This window comes from Emys orbicularis, chromosome 19 (genome assembly GCF_028017835.1).
Source record: "Emys orbicularis isolate rEmyOrb1 chromosome 19, rEmyOrb1.hap1, whole genome shotgun sequence".
Taxonomy (NCBI): Eukaryota; Metazoa; Chordata; order Testudines; family Emydidae; genus Emys; species Emys orbicularis.
The window spans coordinates 7,998,525-8,022,097 of NC_088701.1; positions in this window are offsets into that span (position 1 = coordinate 7,998,525).

A 23,573-nucleotide genomic window follows, 5' to 3' on the forward strand; every position below is an offset into this window, starting at 1 on the left:
GCCTAACTTAACTCCACTAAACAAAGATCTGAATAGTGGGTGGTTGGAGGGGAAGGGCAAGACACCCACCCTTCCATGGCCTTAGAGATGGGGGTCCAGGTGTTTCTCAAGCAGCCTAAACCCCCAGGCTCAATAATCCTTACGACTGAACCCTTCACCATCTGTACGTCCAACAAAATCACTTCTTCCCCCTTGATCTATCTGGTGTGCCCTCTGACAGGAGCCTCATAGATCCAGCCACTTTGGCTCCTCAGATGAGTCAGACAAGATGATCAACAGGCCATAAGGATTTCTCATCAGGAAGGTGGTTTATTTACTGCCTGACACTGGCCTCAGCAATGACCTAGATACCAGCTCCCTAGGGTTTGGCCAGATGATTTCATGTCTTCATAGGACTCAGAAGACCACCACCTACACAGTTGTTAGGTGCTCTACAGAGCTACAAACAACACAGGGCCCTGCCCTGAGGAGCCTATAGCCTAGCTTTAGACAGGAATGTAACAAACAAGGATGGGAGGGATTAGGGTTATAGCAGGAAGATCTCATGGTTAAGCAAGGTAACAGCTTCATTATAGCTCGACCAGGCCACACAGCATTTCATGAGACACCAAGAAGAGGAGTTCCATCAATTCATTCCAAGTCAGTGCAGCTCTAGAACCAAGGAGTAAGAGACCCTGTAGGATCAGGCCATTGTTAGTCCAAAGGTCCAAGTGCGTGTGTGTTTTGTTCTGTGATATGGTCCCTTGTCAGAGGAACTTTCTGTATCAGTCCTGGCAGGGGAAACGGGTATAACTGCAGTGTCACCCCAGCATGTGCACTAGCAGGGGATAAGAGCCTAGGCTCCCTCCAGCTATGGAGACTGAGTCCTGACCTTAGTTTCCAGTGAAATTCTCCTGCCAGGCCTTGACACTCACTAGTGGCAAGCAGGAAGCTCTCTCAGAGGCATGAGGAGGGGCGTGGGGTACAGGAATGGGGACAGACTCAAGTCATCCATTTCTACAGACTGTAAGCCTTCGGTTAAAAAAAAAAAAAAAGTCCAATACTTAGGCTTGTGAAGAAAGTTTTCCAGACTGAAGCCATGTTGGAAGGCAGCTCCAGCACCACCACAGCTCAGAGCTTTCCCTAGCAATCACAAGGAGAGTAACAAGATGTTGAAGAGGGCCAGTTCTACTATTCAGAACCCTCAGGCAGCAGAGGAAGTTATGAGAATGTTATTGCTTAGCTACTGCTTGAGAAAAAGTTCTGTCGCTACAAGCACTGGAGCAAGTGCAATCCAAAGGGTCCTCCTCTACCAGAAAAAAAAAAAAAAAAAGAACACAAAAGCCTTGAGGTTGGGGAAGGGGTAGAGTAGTTAAGCCCCCACAACAATCAGGAGAATCAGGAGGAGCAGGTGAGACACACCCTCGCCACCAGGAATCTGAGGAAGAGTTAGAGCCATGCTAAAAGTCACTGGACCAAAACATAAAACACCCAGGCTTCTGGGAAGGTTAAGGAGAACTATTACAGATCCCTTGGTAAAACAACCACACCTGCAGATACTTCACAGCAGTGGAACATGCAGAGCTAAGGCAGACGCTTACCAGGTACTCAGAATCATTGACAATAAACTTGACATGGAAACTGGGAGACAGAGACACTGCAAACCAAGAGAAGGGCAACTCTGCAGCACGACAGAGGAGCGGTGGGGACAAGTCCTCTACTCCACTGTAGAAACTATGATGGAAGACGAGACATTCTCCAGCTTTGAGAATGGACCTAAGTCATTCCAACTGTGCCTGGCCCCGCGAAAAACGACACACACACTGGGCCAGCCCGTGCTGCAGAACTCCTGCCGGGGACAGAGGAAGGGATGAGCCCCCAGCGCACTGGGAACCCAGCCCGGGCAGTACCGGTGCGTTCTCTCCCTAGCAGCCCCGTAAAAAGAGGGGAACTAGAAAGTGCCTCGTCTCCCCCAGCGGCCAGAAGGGGCTCCAAGCAGGGGGAGAAGCCCAGCACCTTTCCCCGCAGGGAGCTCCCCGGCCGCCGCCCGAGCTGGGAGGCGCCCGCTCGCTGAAGCCCAGCTCCTGCTGCCCGGGGAGCACGCAGCAAAGCCGGGCTGCGGCCAGCCTCTCCCGTCCCTTCGGGGCCGCACGGGACTCCCGCCGCGGGCGCCAGTCCGGGCCGGCCCAAGCCCGGCCCGCTGAGCCGAGGGACGGGACGGGGCGGGCGCTACAGCCGCTGGCTCTCGCTCGTCGGGGAGCGAAGCAGATCGGCCCAGAGCGGCAACCGCCGGCAGCGAGCGGGAGACTCGAACCCCGGCGGCCTCACCTGCGGGCGGGCTGGGCAGACAGCAGGGAGCGGACATGGTGCGGACAGCGCGAGCCCGTCAGCTGTCCGGCCGGAAGAGACGGAGCGCGGCCCGCCCCCATCACGTGCCGGGCTCCGCTCCGCGCCGCCCCTCCCTCACGTGACCCTTCTAGCCCCACGTACTCTGACAGCGCTCCCACTCCCACATTGCCGCGCGCGCCTGGGCGGCTTTTCAGACAGAATTGGACACGCCCTGCCCTCCTCGGGCGCATCCACTCCTCCCCCCGAGACACAGGGAATGGGTCCGCCCCCGCTGCTTCCACCCACAGGGTCTGGCCCCTGACCCACAGGGCCATGACCCCTGACTGTGGATGTGATGTTCCCCTATGACCCCTGACCCCCAGGGCCATGACCCCTGTCTGTGATGTGATGTTCCCTTATGACCCCTGACCCCCCAGGGCCATGACCCCTGACTGTGGATGTGATGTTCCCCTATGACCCCTGACCCCCTGGGCCATGACCCATGTCTATGGATGTGATGTTCCCTTATTACCCCTGACCCCCCCAGGGCCATGGACTCTGTGCCCCACCCTGCTCCTGTAGGTCTGATGGGCCTCTTGTGACACTCTGATCCCACAGGCAGTAGGCCCCAGCCCCTAGCACAATGTGGTCCTTCCTGCTCCATTGGCAATGGGCTCTCTCCTCCTCCCATGATCCTAAAGGTCTCCGTGACCTCCTGACCACATATGGTACCTGGATCTCTTATAAACATCTGTCCTGATATTTGTAGCTCTGTTGGCACATTGTTGGGTTGGAGCGTGGTGAAGCTGGCTTGTGTGAAAATCAGCTGTTGGGTGGGAAGCCAAGCTTCAAACTTAACTATGGAGATTGACACATCTATTCATAATTCACTGTCCTCTAGCTCTCTTTCAGCACCACTGCTGTCCAAGTGTCTCCTTCATTCTTTCCAGTCATTACTGAAGTTGTTGAATAAGACTATATGTAATTTAGCTTAGCCTTATTGTGGCACCCCACTGAACATCTCCCCTGGGGGGATACGTCCCCATTTATTATTCAGTTGTTGTCCATTAGCCAGTTTTCAGTTCAAGGGCCAGTGCTTATACCAAGAACTCAAATTGGAGCATAAACAGTGTTATGTTCATAGCATGCACACATAGGGTTGCCAACGTTCTAACTGCACAAAACCAAACACCCTCTGCCCTGTCCCTGTCCCACTCCTTCTCTGAGGCCACACCCCCCACTCACTCCATCCCCCACTCATTCTCCCCCACCCTCACTCACTCGCTCATTTTCACCGGGCTGGGGTAGGGGCTTGGGGTGCGAGAGGGGGTGAGGGCTCCGGCTGGGGGGGTGGGCACTGGGGTGGTGCCAGATGTGATGCTGTATGGAATCTGGGGAACACTTTAGGATATTATGAATATCAATATTGTAAAATTACAATGAGTTATGCCAGATATGCCATGTAAGATATCTGCCAAAATGTTATAATTTGCCAAATATGATAATCTCATTTAGGTGTTTGTATCACTTTGTATTTTGGGTTATAGATATTATGTATGTCTGTATTACAAAACTTGTGCTATGCTTCTGGGTGACACCCCCAGATAGTTTGGCATCAGCACTGCCTAGCCAGATTGATGGCCCATTGAGAGAAGGCAGATGCACCTTATGACTCAGCAAGGCATGCAGAGGCCTGCCTATGGACAGAACTCTAAGGCTTCCAAGCCATGTGCTGGGCAGCTTGAGTTTGGGACAAAGCAAGCACAAGCCGTATGGCAAAAGACTATAAAAGGCAGCTACATCTTCTCCATTTTGTCTTCAGTTCTGCTTCTTCCCCAACCTGTGGAACACTTTGCCTGAGGAGGTTGTGAAGACTAGGACTATAAGAGGGTTTAGAAGAGAACTAGATAAAATCATGGAGGTTAAGACCATTAATAGCTATTAGCCAGGATGAGTAAGGAATGGTGTCCCTAGTCTCTGTTTGTCAGAGGGTGGAGATGGATGGCAGGAGAGAGATCACTTGATCATTACCTGTTAGGTTCACTCCCTCTGGGGCACCTGGCATTGGCCACTGTTGGCAGACAGGATGCTGAGCTGGATGGACCCTTGGTCTAACCCAGTATGGCCATTCTTATGTTCTTATGTTCTATTCCCTCTGGACTTAACCTTTCTACGAACAAAGCTCTGAACAAAGGACTGAATGAGCCATCCAGGCTGTTCCAGAGGGACTTTCAAGCCAGCAAACTCACCAATACTGCTAGGAACCTGAAATATGGACTTTGAAATCTTTGTATGTATGTGACTGCTTTATCATTTAACATCTCTCTTCTTGTTATTTCTTTTTTCTTTATAATAAACCTTTAGTTTTAGACACTAAAGGACTGGCTGGCAGCGTGGCATTTTCGGTAAGATCCAAACCTATACTGACCTGGTAACATGGCTGACCCTTTGGGGTCAGAAGAACATTTTGTAGATGTGAGCAGAGCTGTTTAAATAACTTCTCAGTGTACTGGACCTAGGTGCTGATTGGGAGCCAGAGACTGGAATGCAATGAAGGGGGCTGTGTGATTTCTTTTTTTGCTTCTTGATAACCAGTGTGGAGGATGAGAAGCACAGTTTGTGACTGGTTGGGGAGTTTAAACTTCAGTGTTACCCATCAGTCTTGGGAGGATCTGCTCTTCCTTTTGCAGCCTGCCCTGACCTTGGCATTTCCAGTGATGGCTGACCCAGGCACACCGGGTCACACCAGGGATGAGGGATTTGGAGTGCAGGAGAGGACTCCAGGCTGAGGGGTGTGTGTCAAGGTGTTTGGAGTGTGGGAGGGGGCTCCAGGCTGAGGCAGGGGGTTGTGATGTCCTTAATTAGCAGAAACATGGCTCCCTCCATTTTGTTTGGCACATGTGAAAGGTGCTGACTTGTGTCATCATCTTCTTCACCCCCTGCGGAGGCCCTTCTTCCCAGGCCTGGCCAAGGGCATCGGAGCCTTCCCAAAAATGGGGGGCCAGGGGCCAGGTGACCCTGCTGTGACACTACACCCCATATTCTTCATAGACATATTGTTATGATATGAATATGGCATAACTAAGATATGTTTTATGCAAGATGGGTCATGTTAGATATCGTTGGAAAGGTTATGATTTACTGCATGTGATTATCCTATTTGTATGCAGTATAGTCGAAAAAAAGAGCCTGAAGGATGGGTCTGGTGCAAGGCCTGAGGCCTGAACCAAAGTCAGCAAAAGTTATGCTATGAGCAACAGTCAGACCCTGTCAAAAGCAGATGCATGCCTGCAAGCCAGTGTCCGGTACACGAACTCGGCACCAGTGTTGCTAGCATTGCTAAAACACACTGAATACGTAAACACATTCCAGCAGGCCAGCACAAGAACACCCCAACCTAGCACATGATAAAATGGTTTGACAAAAGTGATGAATAGTGATATTTTGTCTGAAACATCAGGAGTGAAAGTACAAAGACAGGGCGTGAATAGGAATATTTTGTCTGAAACATCAGGAGGAAAGTACAAGGGGAGGTAACAAATGTGTCATGAAACGCATAAGGTGATTTGTAAGCTGTTTATCCCAGATTGTTTGTCTCAGTCTATAAATGTTGGAATAACTCACCTTAACACTTTGTCCAGCCTAGGGGGCAGTGGAAAGTCCCGCCACTGACTGAGCTGCGTCTATTGTCACAGGCATATATGTGCTAGTGTAACTGTAGACATTGATCCGGAGAGCTAGGACTGTGCTTTGTCAGCAATAAACCTAGCCGGGCGCCTTCACAACTAAACCAAGTCTTGTGGTCATTGCGAGGTCAATCAGAGCCTGCTGTACAGGCTATCTGGCCAGAGCCAGTGCAGCATGCAGAAAGAACACACACACGCAGCTGAACATCTGATTACATTGATTCCATTCCAAGTTTCTTCCCCACTATATTTTTCAAATTCATATAGACCTCCTTTGTGGGCAACCCAGCATGTCCATACCTTATCAAACTCTGTGGGGATTTTCAGGGAGGGATTAAGAGGGTTCCCTAGCACATAGCTTTCTGCCATGTTAGATCGCAATTCCTACAGAGGGAGGCTTGCTTACTTACCAGATCAGCGGTTGGAATCACCAATGTCGTCAGATGTTCAGCTGTGTGTGTGTGTGTTTTCTGCATGCTGCACTGGCTCTGGCCAGATAGCCCATATAGCAGGCTCCGATCGAACTGTTAAAAACACCCAAGACTGAACCGGGGAAGAATTGGACCCAGTGTCTGGCCTGTGAAAGGAATATCTGGAATTCTAAGTTGCACGCAAAAGAAGTTTGTCTTCAAGAATCTCTGCAACCTGCTTAAAACAACATTTAGGGTGAGAAATTACTACTTGTAGCCAGTTTCTTTAGTGTATTAAGCTTAATTTGTGTGTTTGCTTTGTTTGCTCAGTAATCTACTTTGATCTGTTTGCTATCCCTTATAATCACTTAAAATCTATCCTTTTGTTGTTAATAAATTTATTTTGTTTTCTAAAACCCAGTTTGTGCAATTCATAGGGATCTGGGGGTCATAGTGAATCACAAGCTAAATATAAGTCAACAGTGTAACACTGTTGCAAAAAAAGCAAACATAATTCTGGGCAGTATTAGCAGGAGTGTTGTAAGCAAGACACGAGAAATAATTCTTCCACTCTACTCCGCACTGATTAGGCTTCAACTGGAGTATTGTGTCCAGCTCTGGGCGCTACATTTCAGGAAAGATGTGGACAAATTGGAGAAAGTCCAGAGAAGAGCAGCAAAAATGATTAAAGGTCTAGAAAACATGACCTATTAGGGAAGATTGAAAAAATTGGGTTTGTTTAGTCTGAAGAAGAGAAGACTGAGAGGGGACATGATAACAGTTTTCAAGTACATAAAAGGTTGTTACAAGGAGGAGGGAGAAAAATTGTTCTTCTTAACCTCTGAGGATAGGACAAGAAGCAATGGGCTTAAATTGCAGCAAGGGCAGTTTAGGTTGGACATTAGGAAAAACTTCCTGTCAGAGTGGTTAAGCACTGGAATAAATTGCCTAGGGAGGTTGTGGAATCTCCATCATTGGGGATTTTTAAGAGCAGGTTGGACAAACACCTGTCAGGGATGGTCTAGATAATACTTAGTTCTGCCTTGAGTGCAGGGGACTAGACTAGATGACTTCATAGAACCATAGAATATTAGGGTTGGAAGAGACCTCAGGAGGTCATTTAGTCCAATCCCCTGCTCAAAGCAGGACCAACACCAACTAAATCATCCCAGCCAGGGCTTTGTCAAGCTGGGCCTTAAAAACCTCTAAGGGTGGAGATTCCACCACCTCCCTAGGTAACCCATTCCAGTGCTTCACCACTAGTGAAATAGTGTTTCCTAATATCCAGCCTAGACCTCCCACATTGCAACTTGAGACCATTGCTTCTTGTTCTGTCATCTGCCACCACTGAGAACAGCCAAGCTCCATCCTCTTTGGAACCCCCCTTCAGATAGTTGAAGTCTGTTATCAAATCCCCCCTCACTCTTCTCTTCTGCAGACTAAATAAACCCGTTCCCTCGGCCTCTCCTCGTAAGTCATGTGCCCCAGCCCCCTGATCATTTTCATTGCCCTCCGTTGGACTTTCTCCAATTTGTCCACATCCTTTCTGTAATGGGGGGCCCAAAACTGGACACAATACTCCAGATGTAGCCTCACCAGTGCCGAATAGAGGGGAATAATCACTTCCATCAATCTGCTGGCAATGCTCCAGCCCAGTATGCCATTAGCCTTCTTGGCAACAAGGGCACACTGCTGACTCATATCCAGCTTCTCATCCACTGTAATCCCCAGCTCCTTTTCTGAAGAACTGCTGCTTAGCCAGTCAGCCCCCAGCCTGTAGCGGTGCATAGGATTCTTCCTTCCTAAGTGCAGGACTCTGCATGTGTCCTAGTTGAACCTCATTAGATTTCTTTTGGCCCAATCCTCCAATTTCTGTAGGTCACTCTGGACCCTATCGCTACCCTCCAGCAATCAATTCCATCATCAAGATCATTAATAAAGATGTTGAACAAAAACAGCCCCAGGACCGACCCCTAGCCACATTATAGTCCATTCATCCAATCCATACTTTTTTAACTTGCTGGCAAGAATACTGTGGGAGACCGTATCAAAAGCTTTGCTAAAGTCCAGCTATATCACGTCCATTGCTTTCCCCATATCCACAGAGCCAGTTATCTCATCATAGAAGGCAATCAGGTCGGTCAGGCATGACTTGCCCTTGGTGAATCCATGTTGACTGTTCCTGATTACCTTCCTCTCCTCCAAGTGCTTCAAAATGGTTTCCTTGAGGACCTGCTCCATGATTTTTCCAGGGACTGAGGTGAGGCTTACTGGTCTGCAGTTCCCTGGGTTCTCCTTCTTCCCTTTTTTAAAGATGGGCACTATATTTGCCTTTTTCCAATCATCCAGGAACTCCGCGCACATCATGGAGAGGGAGTTAATAATTGCACATATAACATTAATGCAGACATTGTACAAAGATATTAATAACCAGCATGTAATTAGCTTTCATACAATACTGCACAAGGCATATTGTGTACAAATATTATTGAAATGGTGTGTCGGGTGTGAATACCAGGGTGCCTGGGGTCACAGCAGTAATACTGCTGGAAAGGATCTGGGGGTGTAGGCCTTGCTGGAGCCTGAAGCATAAGTAACAGTATGAACTAAGGGCTGTGAACCAGGGAAGGCCTAGCTTTGGCAAAATAGCAACATGCCAGGTGTCAGGTAACCAAGTAAGCACATTCCTGACTGGAGAGGAAGGTACAAAACCGACCCCAGGACCGACTTCTCGAGATCCCTTCCAGTTCTATCATTCTATGATAACTTGGTGGGGGGTGGCAAAAAGCTGTGCATACCTTCTTCCACATTGAGGGAGGGAGCGAATTTCATGTGCTTACACTATACAGATTTCTGTATGGTGTAAGCACAAGACAATACAATTTTGGGTTTACATTTGAGTACAATTTACAATTTTGGGGTAGGCACTTGAGTGCTGGGCAATCCACGAGCTGAGTCTTCCTACAGAGCTGATCTCAGTGTCTGTGTCTTTCGGCATCTGGGCATGTCCCTACTGTAGCCTGACCCAAAGTTGGGTATATATAATTGTAACTTGAGGATTAACAGGTTCTTGTCCTAAGATCAGGCCCAGTAATTATCATATCATATTATATATATATAATTTATTAATAATTTAGCAAAGTTGTATAACACACACTTAAACTCAACAAGGCAAATAGAGATAATACAAAAAGAATGAGGAGTACTTGTGGCACCTTAGAGACTAACAAATTTATTTGGGCATAAGCTTTCATGGGCTAAAACCCGCTTCATCAATGCATGGAGTGGAAAATACAGTAGGAAGATAGATAGATAGATAGATAGATAGATAGATAGATAGATAGATAGATTAGATAGATAGAACATGAAAAGATGGGGGTTACAATACCAACTCTAATGAGACAAATCAATGAAGGTGGGATATTATCAGCAGGAGAAAAAAACCTTTTGTAGTAATAATCAGGATGGCCCATTTCAAACAGTTGACAAGAAGGTGTGAGTAACAGTAGGGGGAAAAATTAGCATGGGGAAATAGTTTTTCGTTTGTGTAATGACCCATCCACTCCCAGTCTTTATTCAAGCCTAATTTAATGGTGTCCAGTTTGCAAATTAATTCCAGTTCTGCAGTTTCTCGTTGGAGTCTGTTTTTGAAGTTTTTTTGTTTGAGAATTGCGACTTTTAGGTCTGTATTTGAGTGTCCAGGTTGGTTCTCCGACTGATTTTTGAATGTTATAATTCTTGACGTTTGGTTTGTGTCCATTTATTCTTTTGTGTACAGACTGTCCGGTTTGGCCAATGTACATGGCAGAGGGGCATTGCTGGCACATGATAGCACATATCACATTGCTAGATGTGCAGGTGAATGAGACCTTGATGGTGTGGCTGGGGGGAGAGATAGCTCAGTGGTTTGAGCCTTGGCCTACTAAACCCACAGTTGTGAGTTCAATCCTTGAAGGGGCCATTTAGGGAACTAGGATAAAAATCTGTCTGGGGATTGGTCCTGCTTTGAGCAGGGGGTTGGACTAGATGACCTCCTGAGGTCCCTTCCAACCCTGGTATTCTATGATGTGATTAGGTCCTATGATGGTGTCCCTTGAATAGATATGTGGACGGAGTTGGCAACAGGCTTTGTTGCAAGGATAGGTTCCTGGTTTAGTGTTTTTGTTGTGTGGTTGCTGGTGAGTATTTGCTTCAGGTTGGGGGGCTGTCTGTCAGCGAGGACTGGCCTGTCTCCCAAGGTCTGTGAGAGTGAGGGATTGTCCTTCAGGATAGGTTGTAGATCCTTGATGATGCGCTGGAGAGGTTTTAGTTGGGGGATGAAGGTGACGGCTAGTGGCGTTCTGTTACTTTCTTTGTTGGGCCTGTCCTGTAGTAGGTGACTTCTGGGTACTCTTCTGGTTCTGTCAATCTGTTTCTTCACTTCAGCAGGTGGGTATTGTAGTTTTAAGAACACTTGATAGAGATCTTGTAGGTGTTTGTCTCTGTCTGAGGGATTGGAGCAAATGCAGTTGTATCTTAGAACTTGGCTATAGACAATGGATCATGTGGTGTGGTCTGGATGAAAGCTGGAGGCATGTAGGTAAGTGTAGCAGTCAGTAGGTTTCCGGTATAGGGTGGTATTTATGTGACCATCGCTTATTAGCACAGTAGTGTCCAGGAAGTGGATCTTTGTGTGGACTGGTCCAGGCTGAGGTTGATGGTGGGATAATACAGAAAGTACATTTGGACAGCCATACTTACACCCTGGAATGTTAACCATTATCTTTTTCATCACCGTCATCATCCTCATCTTCCCCGGTGGCCATCATTCTGGCCCCTCCCAAGGTCTACATCTCTCCAGCCTATCTGCTGCCCCTGGGATGTTACTTTTATAGTAGGTTACGCCTACGCTGCCATGACCAATGCATATTCAATAGAGGTCCTTATTTGTATTTCCTCCCCTTAACATGTCAGTTTTCTATAGGTTAGTATATGTATGATGTTACCCTATTAGCATACACATCAATTTGCTGTCATGGCAGCTTTGCGGTCGGAGGTTCTGTCCGGAACTTTCTGGATGCTGGTGTCAGCTATGTTCTGTGGGTGGCTGATGTCAGCATTCTGGACAAAATTCCCCCTCTGGCATGCTACTTTCAGTTCCCTATGTCACGGAGTCACTGGGCAATGTTCTGAAACGACTCCATACGAACCCAGTCAGGACTTTGGGGGAGCATGCCTCCTCTCTGTGAGCATACTGTCTCCAGGGCAAGAAGCTTACACAGCTTCGACCTTCCTGGGTCTGACCTCAGAGCATTCAGCATCCCCTTCCACACCGTGCGCTTCCCACAGCGAGTCCGCACAGGCGAGGCTCCTGGGGAAGCCAGTGGGCTCTGCACCCCAATTCTGCATTCAGACGTGACTCTCAGCCAGCCAGTAAAACAGAAGGTTTATTAGACAACAGGAACACAGTCCAAAAGAGAGCTTGTAGGTACAGGAAACAGGACCCTAAGTCAGGTCCATCTTGGGGCCAGGGAGGCCAGATCCCGGGTCTGGGCCTCCCTCTCTTTCCCCAGCCAGCTCCAAACTGAAACTCTCCAGCCCCTCCTCTGGCCTTTGTCTCTTTCCCGGGCCAGGAGGTCACCTGATCTCTTTGTTCTCCAACACCTTCAGTTGGCACTTGCAGGGGAGGGGCCCAGGCCATCAGTTACCAGGAGACAGGGTGTCGGCCATTCTGTGCAGATGGCATCACACTGCCCCTCTCGGGCTCTGCAACAATCACACACCCTTATCCCCCTACCTAAATACTTAAGAAATGCATTGGGGAAACTGAGGCACCCACACACTATTCAGAGAAAACATTAAGAACATTCCCACTTCGTCACACCCTATAACTTATATAGATCTCAAGCCTCACACTATCTACTAAAGCCAAATCTTACAGGATAAAAGCCCTAGCTTCCTTGCATTACTACTAAATATAATAAAGCAGAATAACAAAGCAATGAATATAATACAGGTAAGCTGGCCCACTGGGCTATATTACCTGTGTGTGCTGGAGGAGGCTTGAGGGTCTGGCTCAGCAGGACAGGGTGAGGGAGCCCAGGCTGGTGGAACAGGAAGGCTCAGTAGGACCCCAGAGTGGGGGTTAACCCATCACACCCACCACCTAGGGTTGCCAATTGTGGTCGGACATTTTCCTGGAGGTTTCATCACATGACATAATCTCAAATGAAAGATTAATCTTTATTTCCTGGAGACTCCAGGGCAATCCTGGAGGGCTGGCAACCCTACCGCCACCCTTGAGGTCCCACCCCCGCCCCTCCTCGTCCCCCAAGACCCCACCCCCAGCCAAGCCAGAAGCTGGAGCGGGACTGGGGAACCCCCCCACAGGGTGGGGTGGGGGCCGAAAGCAGTCCCCCGCCCAGGAGGGAGCCAGGCTCCCCACAGCTGCCTGCAAAACTTTTAACATGGCCGGGCTGCAGCTCTGAGGTCCCTACCTGGCCGGAGCTGGGTCGGAGACAGAGCTATGTGGGCAGCTTTGGGGAGCCGGCGTGGAGTTGCAGACCCTCCACCGGGCCAGGAGCCCAGGGGATGGGAACATGGGGCTGCTCTCAGCCCTCCTGCAACGCAGGCAGGTGGAGGGTCTGCGTGGCTCCCACAACTGCCTGGGCTCCTGGTGTGGGCTCCACCAGCTGCTGGCCTGGCCAGCAGGTGGGGCCTCGGGGGGGGGGGGGGGGCGGGGGGAGAAGAGGAGGGTAAGGGGGCAGGGTCCCCCTTGGCAAAAAGTGTGAAGGCTATGGCCCCCTGGCCTCCTCTGTTCCAGCGCCAATGGGCCTGGCACCACATGGGGCCAGTTTATTTACAAATTTTGGCACATTTCCTTTGTGGATTTAAACAGAGCAATCTCCACAGCTCCCTCTAGTGGTACTTTCTTGTTAAACACACCATTCAATAGCTTTAATTCAGGGTGTTTTACTCCAAAACCAAATTAATCTCTGAAAGCCTCTGTCAGAAAATTACCAAACTGACAAGGAGCAGACAGTTTTTTCAGACTTGTTTAACGTTCTGAGATACGTTCTTCTCTTTGGTTTCTTAGATTAAACGAGGGTATTGTTCCATTAAAAAATTGATGGGAGGCACATAATATTGCTTTGCAATCTCTGTTGTATCTTTATACTCCAGTGCTTGTGGAAAGTGTAAGGCTTTGAGCACTATAAATCAGGTTTTCCCCTCCAGTGTTGGGAAACCAGGCCTTTGTTTATCAGTATGTGCTATAGCCTGGCACAGATATGCTGCTCAGGTTTCTTTGAGTACCAGCCGCAAAATCTTCCTCTTTTTCATTAAATTGGAAACTGTCCATATTGCCATATGCAGCCAGTTTATCTTTACTCTCTCTCTTCCTCCCACCTTCATCACCAATGTTCTCTGGTATGTTCATGGCATAAAAACACAGAGAAGTTAGATCAAAACAAAATCCTCTTGCTGGAGGTTGGAACATAACACAACTTTATTTCTTAGAATTCAGAAAAATAACTCCCAAAACCAGAGAGAAAGACAGCAGACAGGCACCACTCCCTACAGCAGACAGGCACCAGTGCACCACTCACCCCATCTGGCTCTAGGCTGGTTCACTGCAGACTGACAGCTTCAGTTTTCAATACTCCACACACAACATAAAGGGGAGGGATCCTAGCCCAGGCTGGGAGAGCTCCAGGGATGATGCGGGGGGGGAGGGGGGGGAAGGGATCCTCGCTCGGGCTGGAGCGGCTCCAGGAATGGTGTAGAGGGAAGGATCCCAGCCCAGGCTGGGACGGCTCCAGGGATGGTGTAGGGAGCAAGGATGGTGATGGGGAGGGGAATCCAAATCTGGACTGGGACGACGCTGGGAATGGAGTAGTAGGGAGAAGGGGTCCCAGCCTGGGCTGGAATGGGTTTGGGGACAGTGCAACTTCTCAGTATATATGGCTTGTGAAGTCTGCAGTGAGATCATTCACCGGATTTGAAGGTTGTGGGCTCTCATTCCATACATGCTTCATAGCTTCAGTGTGTGCCAGGAACAGCGCTGAAGGAAAAGGAAGAGGGTTTGTGCCTTTACTTCTTTAAAATGGGAAAACGAAGGGTTATATTGCAATTATATTATCTTGTTTCTTTTCACATCACAGAGTGAAGTGTCTGCCCTTGCCCAGCAGGACCCCTGGAATGAGCAGGGAAGCAACAGGATTATGCCAACACAAGCACCAAACTGTGAAACCAGAGCCGCAGAGCTGGCTGGGAGGTTTTGCTAGGTTGCATAACACTCTGCTCTCTGACCTTGGTGAAACCTATTGAACTACAAGGCCTGGCAAATAGTTAGAAGAAGAATTATCTTTGAAGATTCAGTGCCTGGGGGCTGTGAGCTCGTGATCTAAGTGCTCTGCTGCTCATCGGCCTGACCCACCTATCAGCCAGGGCGAGGCTCTATATTCTGTACGTTAAAAAACATTCAGGCCTTTTTCCCCCCAGAAAAATGGATCAAAGAACCCAGCACCCTGGGATCAGGGAGGGCAGAGCCCTTAGCGCCAGCCCCATCCCAGCCGCAGGGCCCAACACCTCGGGAGCAGGACAGGCAGAGCCCTTAGCGCCAGCCCCATCCCAGCCATGGGGCCCAGCACCCCGGGAGCAGGACAGGCAGAGGCCTTAGCACCAGCCCCATCCCAGCCGTGGGGCGCAGCACCCCGGGATCAGGGAGGGCAGAGGCCTTAGCGTCAGCCCCATCCCAGCCATGGGGCCCAACACCCCGGGAGCAGGGTGGGCAGAGCCCTTAGCGCCAGCCCCATCCCAGCCGCAGGGCCCAGCACCCTGGGATCAGGGAGGGCAGAGGCCTTAGTGCCAGCCCCATCTCAGCCATGGGGCCCAGCACCCCGGGAGCAGGGCGGGCACAGCCCTTAGCGCCAGTCCCATCCCAGCCGTGGGGCCCAGCACCCTGGAAGCAGGGCGGGCACAGCCCTTAGCGCCAGCCCAATCCCAGCCGTGGGGCCCAGCACCCCGGGAGCAGGGCGGGCACAGCCCTTAGCGCCAGCCCAATCCCAGCCGTGGGGCCCAGCACCCCGGGAGCAGGGCGGGCACAGCCCTTAGCGCCAGCCCAATCCCAGCCGTGGGGCCCAGCACCCCGGAAGCAGGGCGGGCAGAGCCCTTAGCGCCAGCCCAATCCCAGCCGTGGGGCCCAGCGCCCCGGAAGCAGGGCGGGCAGAGCCCTTAGCGCCAGTCCCATCCCAGCCGTGGGGCCCAGCACCCCGGGAGCAGGGCGGGCACAGCCCTTAGCGCCAGTCCCATCCCAACCGTGGGGCCCAGCACCCCGGAAGCAGGGCGGGCACAGCCCTTAGCGCCAGCCCCATCCCAGCCGTGGGGCCCAGCACCCCGGGAGCAGGGCGGGCACAGCCCTTAGCGCCAGCCCCATCCCAGCCGTGGGGCCCAGCACCCCGGAAGCAGGGCGGGCAGAGCCCTTAGCACCAGCCCCATCCCAGCCGTGCGGCCCAGCACTCCGGGAGCAGGGCGGGCACAGCCCTTAGCGCCAGCCCAATCCCAGCCGTGGGGCCCAGCACCCCGGAAGCAGGGCGGGCACAGCCCTTAGCGCCAGCCCCATCCCAGCCGTGGGGCCCAGCACCCCGGGAGCAGGGCGGGCACAGCCCTTAGCGCCAGCCCCATCCCAGCCGTGGGGCCCAGCACCCCGGGAGCAGGGCGGGCACAGCCCTTAGCGCCAGCCCAATCCCAGCCGTGGGGCCCAGGACCCCGGAAGCAGGGCGGGCACAGCCCTTAGCGCCAGCCCCATCCCAGCCGTGGGGCCCAGCACCCCGGGAGCAGGGCGGGCACAGCCCTTAGCGCCAGCCCAATCCCAGCCGTGGGGCCCAGCACCCCGGAAGCAGGGCGGGCACAGCCCTTAGCGCCAGCCCCATCCCAGCCGTGGGGCCCAGCACCCCGGGAGCAGGGCGGGCACAGCCCTTAGCGCCAGCCCAATCCCAGCCGTGGGGCCCAGCACCCCGGAAGCAGGGCGGGCACAGCCCTTAGCGCCAGCTCCATCCCAGACGTGGGGCCCAGCACCCCGGGAGCAGGGCGGGCACAGCCCTTAGCGCCAGCCCAATCCCAGCCGTGGGGCCCAGGACCCCGGAAGCAGGGCGGGCACAGCCCTTAGCACCAGCCCCATCCCAGCCGTGGGGCCCAGCACCCCGGGAGCAGGGCGGGCACAGCCCTTAGCGCCAGCCCAATCCCAGCCGTGGGGCCCAGCGCCCCGGGAGCAGGGCGGGCAGAGCCCTTAGCACCAGTCCCATCCCAGCCGTGGGGTCCAGCACCCCGGAAGCAGGGAGGGCACAGCCCTTAGCGCCAGCCCAATCCCAGCCGTGGGGCCCAGCGCCCCGGAAGCAGGGTGGGCACAGCCCTTAGTGCCAGCTCTGCCTTGGCTGTGGAGGCCCCCACATGGCCTGGTTCTGCCCACAATGTCAAAGCAGCGTGAAAGGCCTTAGTCCAAGCGAGACAGGCCTCTGATACAGGGCGGGAGGGGAGTTGTTAAGAGTCCTTGTCAGACAGGTGTGTGTGCACAAGGGCGGCTCTTGCGCTGCCTTCACCCTTCCCCCAAGGCCCAACGGCTCAGGCGTCTGATACCCAGGGCTGTGCCTGGGCCTCTCCTCGGCGGGAGTACAGCAAGGGTCTGAGGCTGAGATAAGGGGCAGGACATGAGCTGGGCACAGCTGTTTCCGCTCCCCTGGCTCGATAGAGCTGTGGTGACACTGGGGCTCCTGGCCCAGCTGTGTGGAGCGACAGGCCAGCGATAGCTTGTGGGGCCTTCCTGTGCAGGCCCAGAAACATCACCACACGTAGGCACATGCCCCTCCCCGGCCTTGGTGCTACCGGCTCTGCCGCCCTCATTGCTTTATGCCTTGCCCTGCGCTGGTTCTGAGCTCACAATGCTGGCCAGCATTGGTGCTCTTGTGTACTGAGCACCCTGGCACATTTTCTGGGACAGCTACCTCAAAAAAGGGAATGCTCCTGAGAAACCTGGCCAGGTGACAATCCTAGTCCCCTGTGACGGAGCAGGGCGGATTTGACCTGGGAATGTTGCAGGGGAGTTACATTGGGGATGGGAAGGAAGGTAGGGTTACCATATTTCAATACTGCAAAAAGAGAACACTCCACGGGCCCCGGCCCCGCCCCAACTCTGCCCCTTCCCCAAAGTCCCCGCCCCAACTCCGCCCCCTAGGGTGACCAGATCACCCAGGTCAAATATCGGGACGCGGGGCGGGGGAGAGGGGGCAGAGCACACAAAAAAAAACAAACGGCGGCAGAGCAAAAAAACCCAACAACCCCCCTCCCCCCCTCACCATTCCTCCTCCGTCCGCAAGCACTGGAGGGAGGCCCGGGAGACGCAGGGGGAACGCAGGGCCGGGGTGAGTGAGTCCGGCCTGGCCCCAAGCGCAGGCAGGACTCGGGCGGTACCTGGAGGGAGAGTAGGGGGGCGGCCCGCGGGGCCAGGCGGCGGCTGTTCTCCCCCCCGGGGCAGCCGGACTTGGGAGCAGCCGCTGCTGCAGCTCCCACTGCCGCGGGGGGAGGAAGCGGCCAAGCACGTGGGGCTCGGCGGCTGCCGCTCTGGCGCCCGGGGCCGAACCCTCCGAGCCCGGGCCTGTTGCGGGGACCTAGCAGCGCGCACGCTGTGCCCAGCCCCTGGCCAGTCGCGTCTGGGCTGCTGCCCAGCTGGTGCAATCCCGTGGGCGGCCCCAGGTGGAGGCATCGGCAGCCCCGTTCGTTCCCCTGCAGGACCCGAGCGGGACGGGGGGGCTGGGGCCTGCTGCCCCCACTCCGGGGCTGCCCGCAGGATAGCACCAGCTGGGTCCCCGCAGCAGGCCTGGGCTTAGGGGGTTCACGCCCCGGGCACCAGAGCCGCAGCCGCCGAGCGCCACATGCTTGGCCGCTTCCCCCCGCGGCAGTGGGAGCTGCAGCAGCGGCTGCTCCCGAGTCCGGCTGCCCAGGTGGGGAGAACGAACAGCCGCCGCCTGGCCCCCGCGGGGAAGTTGCTTCAGCCCCTGCAGCGGTGGAGAGCGGCAGGAGCCGGGAAAGTTGGAGCCCGGGGAGGAGGCGGTCCCCTTACCATGCCTCCCTATTTTCCTGGACATGTCCTGCTTTTTGGAAATTCCTCCCGGACGGGGATTTGAGGACCAAAAAGCCGGACATATCCGGGAAAATCCGGACGTATGGTAACCCTAAAGGAAGCTACCTGAGCTGTAACCTGAGCCAGGAGGGGGGTTGGGAGAAGTGACACCTTCTGGCCAGGAGATGGAACAAAGGAGAGGAGGAGCAGAGGGAAGGGGGGAGAGAGCTGCAGGAGAAGTTTTTTTATTTTCAGTTTGGGCTGGGTGGTGCAACGCAGGAAACCCCAAGCTGGGGTCTAAGCTCCCTAAACCCCCCAGAAGGACTTGATTGAGGGGTTCTGGTTGTACCTACATGCTCTGCTTGGGACTGTGTTCCTGTCATCTAATAAACCTTCTGTTTTACTGGCTGGCTGAGAGTCACGGTGAATCTCAGGAAGAGGGGTGCAGGGCCCTGACTCCCCCACACTCCGTAGCACCCCCACCGGGAGCAGCCCTGTCTGGTTACTGCCCCGGCTGTTGTCCTCCTGGGTAAGTGCCTCTCCGAGCTGCACACCTGCATGGCGTGTGGATGGGCCAGCATGGTGTCTCACACAGGGCTGTGTGTCCTGGCCCAGCAGCACAGCTTACTCTGGTTGCAATGACTTAGCAGTTTATAGTCCATACCCCTCTGTACAGGAGACGGCGGCAGCTCACTGCAAGGGCAAGGCTGGGCACTTGTGATTGAAAGCCAGGTCCTCTGCATGCATGCCACTCCTGTGATGCCCTGTCTGCCTTGAACACCCATCCTGCCTCCCTGGGCGCTCTTCTTGGCCTGAACACTCCAACTGCCATGTGTGTCCCACATGCTCCCTGTGGCCTGGGGGCTCACCTGTGAGTTATGTGCTTCCCTACAGTGCCCAGTGCTCTGCTCACTACCTATGTCCCATCCCGGCTCCCATGCACTCCGCCATCCTGACTTGCCCTCTGCATCTGGCACCCCCAGATGCTTTCAAATTCTCCTTTCACTGCAAAGCATGTAGGGCTTTGCCAGGCTCTCTGCTACACCAGACCACCCCTGGGCTCCTTCCTCTTGTTCCCAGTTCATCTCTGGTGCTGCCTCTGGACTTCCTGCAATACGAACTAGTTCAGACCGGGGCATGGAGGGCAGATCCCAGCCACCACCATCCTACCTGGCCGAATGCAGGGCATCGATCCCCAGGCACCCCCATCTCCATAGAGAGGGCAGGGACTGGCCATGCTTGCTGGGGGATCATCCCTCTGTTCCCATGGAGAAGAGTTGAATTCCAGGTTCTTTCTAGGAGAATAGGAATGGCAACCCCCTTTGGAATGTAAACCCAACATTATACCGTCTTGTACCGCACAGGGAACTGTACAGCGTAAGCTCATGAAATTCGCCCCCTCCCTCAATGTGGAGGAAGATACGCAACAGCTTTCTGACCCCCAGTTAAAATTTCCACACACTGGTTTTAGACACAACAAAAACAAGTTTATTAACTGCAAAAGATAGATTTTAAGTGATTATATGGGATAGCCCACAGATCAAAGCAGATTACCTAGCAAATAAAACAAAATGCAATCTAAGCTTAATATACTAAAGAAATTAGACATAAGTAGCAAATTCTCACCCTAAATATTGTTTTAGGCAGTTTGCAGAGATTCTTGAGGGCAAGCTACACTTGCAGCTTAAAACTCCAAGTATTCCTTTCACAGGCTAGAAAACCCTCTAGCCTGGGTTCAGCCCTTCTCCCCATGTTCAATTTTTTGTTTCTCAGGTGTTTCCAGCAGTCTTCTTTCTTGGGCGGGGAGTCAGTGAAGAACGAACCACGATGATGTCACTCCCCTGCCTTAAATAGTATTAGCATATGGCGGGAACCTTTTGTCTCCCAGTTTGATTCCCACGCTCGGTCAGTGAGAAAACACTAGTATTCCATGATGGAGTCCAATACCAGGTGACTTGGTCACATGTCTCTGTAGGGCCATAGCAGCCATGACTCGGAGGCTGTTTGTAGCATCCTCAGGAAGGCTCCCCGATGGGAGATAAGCATCTTCTAAGACCTATTGTTCTTCCTAATGGCCCTTCCCAGCCAGCCATCTAGACAGATTGCATTCTGCCTAGTGGGTGTTCCCAAGGTGCAAACACATTTGTAATAGATGCATAGATAATATTCCTAACTTCAGACACAAAAATGATACATGCATACAATTAGGATAATCATATTTAGTAAATCATAACTTATTCAATGATATCTCACATGACCTATCATAGTTATGCCATAATCATATCATAACAACATTTCTATGAAGAATATGAGACAAAGTGTCACAGTATAAATCTAGGAACAAAGAATATCAGCCATACTCACAGGATGGGGGACTCTACTCTGGGAAGTAGTGACTTTGAAAAAGATTTGTGGGTTGTGGTGGATAATCAGCTGAGCATGTGCTCCCAGTGAGATGCTGTGGCCAAAAGGGCTAATGCAGGGGTGGCCAACCTGTGGCTCCGGAGCCACATGCGGCTCTTCAGAAGTTAATAGGCGGATCCTTGTATAGGCACCAACTCTGGGGTGGAGCTACAGGCGCCAACATTCCAATGTGCCAGGGGGTGCTCACTGCTCAACCGTTGGCTCAACCCCACTCCACCCCTTCCCACCCCCTTCCCTGAGCCTGCCGTGCCCTCGCTCCTCCCTCCTCCCCCCCAGAGCCTCCTGCATGCCATGAAATAGCTGATCGGGAGGTGGGGGGAGGCGCTGATTGGTGGGGCTGCTGGTGGGCAGGAGGAGCTGGGAGCAGGGCGGGGGACTGATGGGAGGCTGCTGATGTATTATTGTGGCTCTTTGGCAATGTACACTGGTAAATTCTGGCTCCTTCTCAGGCTCAGGTTGGCCACCCCTGGGCTAATGCATACACAGGGGAATCTTTAGTAGGAGTAGAGAGGTTATTTTACCTCTGTATCTGCCACTGGTGTGACTTCTGCTAGAGTGCTGTGTCCAGTTCTGGTGTTCCCAATTCAGGAAGGATATGTATTGTGACGGGGCAAGGCCAGATGGCTATAGTAAAGTAGTGAGGAACAGTTATGTTAGCCCCAGGCTAAACAAATCCCTGGTACCATGGTAACCAAATAGCAGTTGCTCAAGGTTAATCAAGACACCTGGGGCCAATTAAGATCCTTCTAGAAAGCAGTGGAGATAGCTAGGTTGATTGGGACACCTGAAGCCAATCAAGGGCTGGCTGGAACTAGTTAAAAGCCTCCCAGTCAGTCAGTGAGGTGTGTGTTGAGCTGTACGAGAAAGCTGTGCTGTTGGAGAGATGGAGCAGGACAAACCATATCAGGCACAAGGAAGGAGGCCCTGAGGTAAGGGTGAAGTGGATCTTGAGGAAGTGGCCCAGGGAATTGTATATGTCCTTTTTCTAAAAAGTCAGCTACCATAGCTGATACTATTAGGGTCTCTGGGCTGGAGCCTGGAGTAGAGGGTGGGCCTGGGCTCCCCCTTTTGCCCCCTGATTAATCACTGAGACTGGGAAACAACAGAGACTGTGCAAGGGAGGGTAGCTTCTCCTCACCTCCCTTGCTGGCTTATGATGAAAATGGTTCAGTAGACTGTGACCCTTGCCTCGAGAGAGAGAGAGAGAGGGGCTATGTGGAGGGTCACGGTGAGCCTCTGAGGCTAGTGAAATCTGCCAGAAAATGCGGGACACAAGGACAGAGCTTTGTCACAGTATATATTGGAGAGGGTCAGAGAAGAGCCACAAGAATGATTAAAGAATAAGAAAACCTGCCTTATAGACTCAAGGAACTCAATTGATTTGTCTTAAAAAACAGAAGATTAAGGGGTGACTTGACTGCAGTCTATAAGTACCTATGTGAGGAACATATATTTAATAATGGGCTCTTCAATCTAACAAAGGATGAAGTTTAACAAAGACAAATGCAAAGTGCTCCACTTAGGAAGGAACAATCAGTTTCACACATACAGAATGGGAAGAGACTGTCTAGGAAGGAGTATGGCAGAAAGGGATCTAGGGGTTATAGTGTCAACAGTGTGATGAGGCAACAGTGTGATGCTGTTGCAAAAAAAGCAAACATGATTCTGGGATGCATTAACAGGTGTGTTGTGAGCAAGACACGAGAAGTCATTCTTCCGCACTACTCTGTGCTGGTTAGGCCTCAACTGGAGTATTGTGTCCAGTTCTGGGCACTGCATTTCAAGAACGATGTGGAGAAATTGGAGAGGGTCCAGAGAAGAGCAACAAGAATGATTAAAGGTCTTGAGAACATGACCTATAAAGGAAGGCTGAAAGAATTGGGTTTGTTTAGTTTGGAAAAGAGAAGACTGAGAGGGGACATGATAGCAGTTTTCAGTTATCTAAAAGGGTGTCATAAGGAAGAGGGAGAAAACTTGTTCACCTTAGCCTCTAAGGATAGAACAAGAAGCAATGGGCTTAAACTGCAGCAAGGGAGGTTTAAGTTGGACATTAGGAAAAAGTTCCTAACTGTCAGGGTGGTTAAACACTGGAATAAATTGCCTAGGGAGGTTGTGGAATCTCCATCTCTGGAGATATTTAAGAGTAGGTTAGATAAATGTCTATCCGGGATGGTCTAGACCAGGGGTCGGCAATGTTTGGCACGCGGCTCGCCAGGGTAAGCACCGGGCCGGGCCAGTTTATTTACCTGCTGACGCGGCAGGTTCGGCCGATCGCGGCCCCCACTGGCCGCGGTTCGCCGTCCCAGGCCAATGGGGGCGGCGAGAAGCGGCGCGGGAAGGGATGTGCTGGCTGCGGCTTCCTGCCGCCCCCATTGGCCTGGGACAGCTAGTGGGAGCCGCAATCGGCCAAACTTGCCGCGTCAGCAGGTAAATAAACTGGCCCGGCCCGCCAGGGTGCTTACCCTGGCGAGCCGCGTGCCAAACGTTGCCAACCCCTGGTCTAGACAGTATTTGGTCCTGCCATGAGAGCAGGGGACTGGACTCGATGACCTCTCGAGGTCCCTTCCAGTCTTAGACTTTATGAAAGAAAGGCATCCAATGGCTGGAAGTTGAAGCTACACAAATTCAGACTGGAAATAAGGGGTACACTTT